Below are 2,404 nucleotides of genomic sequence, written 5' to 3'. Positions count from 1 at the left end.
GGTAAAAAATATAAATTACGTAAAATATTTTTAAGTGACATATACCTATTTACGATGTCTATGTGCTTATTACTTTGTTAAGGTCCTTCAGGGTATTTCACCTAATATTGTCAGTTCTATAAACAAATTGAAAGTGTCCCTATTTAAATTATTTTTATTGTGAACTGTGGCGTACTTATTAAAAATTATTAAAAACCGGATTGGGTGCGAGTTAGATGCTTCCATCGAGGGTTCCGAAGCTTGGAAGGAAACATAAACATACCTAGTTATTTGCTTAAATTAATCTAGTCTCAAAAGCAAACTCATTATTTAAGTCTGCATCAAAAATATTTAGATCCGTTTAAATTTTGAATTTTTAAACTTGGGAGAAAAGGGGTACCTACGGTATTTTTAACATTTTTCACCATAGGTCAAAAACTAAGAGGATTAAAAATAAATATATATCAATTTCAGAATGTGCAAACTGCAAATGTAACCTTATTATAATAAAGCCCATTAGATCTACGTACCCAGCTTTAAAACTTCGGCCCCTTTTGCAATATTGTAATAAAAAGTAACTAACTAAGTACTTAATATTTTTTTAATTCTTTCATTTGCAATAATATCGGGTAAGCATTATTAAAAATATTCTTTCAATGGCATGAGTAGGTAGTTACCTACTGGAATAAGCAGATGACGTGACGGACCCAAATGGACAGACGACACACGGATTTGACGATTGACGGACTTAGTCACGCCATAACGATTCATTTTTAATTATTTGATACGGAACCCTAAAAAAAGCTGATCCACTAAAATAATACCAGCCAATTATAATAACTTTTGAGGCCTTCAAATAGTGCCTTAACTTTATTTAAACTAATATTAGCTAACCTAGAACACGGTTTCGTACAATTTCATACTAACTGATTTTAACTTTTAAGGTGTGACCTCAATAGTTAAGTATATCTACAAGAGATGCAATTATAGTTTAAATTATGCTAAAATGTTTATTGTTTTCATTTACAAATTAAAAGAAAGTTTACATAATCTTTAGATATTTGTTACACACTTGGATACTTATTTATTATTCTTTGTTGGAATACATCATTTCGCTTAATGTACCTAGCGGCTATCTACCTTTTTTAATAACTTAAGTAGGCAGGTAGGTGTAGCTACATTAATTTTAGCGTACCTCGAATATGTAGTTATGAGCTTTGCTAACGAGTTAATGAATATGTGATAATATAGTTATATTAACTGTGTTGTTACCGATACGATTTAGATACCTAGATAATTAATAAGTAAGTACATACTATATTATTTATAAGTACCTATCATAAATCATAATGCGGCGGCGCGGCGCGCGGCGTGACATGTTTTTTTTGCAGTTGCATTCTGCGAAAATCTACGCGCTGTGCATGCGCCTATTAAAATAAAGAAAAAAATGGTTTTCATTTAAAATATCTTTTATTTATACTCCTTTCATATAAAATTAGTAAAAGAGCATCGAAAGCAAAAGGTCTTACCAATTTTATATAAGTACTTAATAGACTAGGGCTAGGGACTTTTTTCTGTCACTAGCTTCATACAAGATACAAACAAAAATTAAAAGCTACACGAGTTTCAAGATTTGTACATACAAATTCTTGCGACCGTGCAACTCATATTTGAACGTTCCAAAGTCCACAGTGTTTGCAAGCATATGCAAGCATCCGTCCACACCATAGAGATAGTATATGGTCCACACGCTTGTTGTTTGCTGTTTGTCACAAGCATCTGACGCAGGCGTAAGAACACACAATTTTATTTAATAAATAAATAAAATGTTTTATACATTTATATAAAACTTTTTTAATGGCATCCTAAAACCCTCGCTGTTATCAATGTTACCCGTGTCTACTGTACGTTAACGTAATGTTTAGCATGATGTCAGTCATTGTACATCATCGCATCTGGATGGTGCCGCCAGACGCTTGCGACAAACAACAAGCACCGGCAAGCCTGTGGACGGGTATAAATTAGCACGTTTGGGAATGCTTATCGTTCGATCCGATAAAAAAGTGGGTACTGTGGTGTTTGCCAATGCTGTACATCGAACCGCCAAACGCTTGTGACAAATAGCAAACAGCAAACTCGTGGACGGGTGTTTGCGTATGCTTGCCAACGCTTTGGAGCGTTCCGATTGGCAGGCAAGCCATCTGTGGTGTTTGCTGTTTGCCACAAGCGTGAAGTACGTCAATTATGTTGTTTGCCGCAAGCGTCTGGTGGCAACAGAAGAAACCATCCTACTCTTTTTTTTTCTTCTCTACCCTCTTGTCTGTCGGATCTTCTTAGGGCTCTTTGTACTGGATATAGAGTTAATGCCAATGGTACTGCAGTTTTGTGGTCCGCCATGAAGTAGGTTGTTAGTAGGTAATGGAGA

This window comes from Maniola jurtina, chromosome 2 (genome assembly GCF_905333055.1).
Source record: "Maniola jurtina chromosome 2, ilManJurt1.1, whole genome shotgun sequence".
NCBI lineage: Eukaryota > Metazoa > Arthropoda > Insecta > Lepidoptera > Nymphalidae > Maniola > Maniola jurtina.
This window is presented reverse-complemented; position numbering follows the sequence as displayed.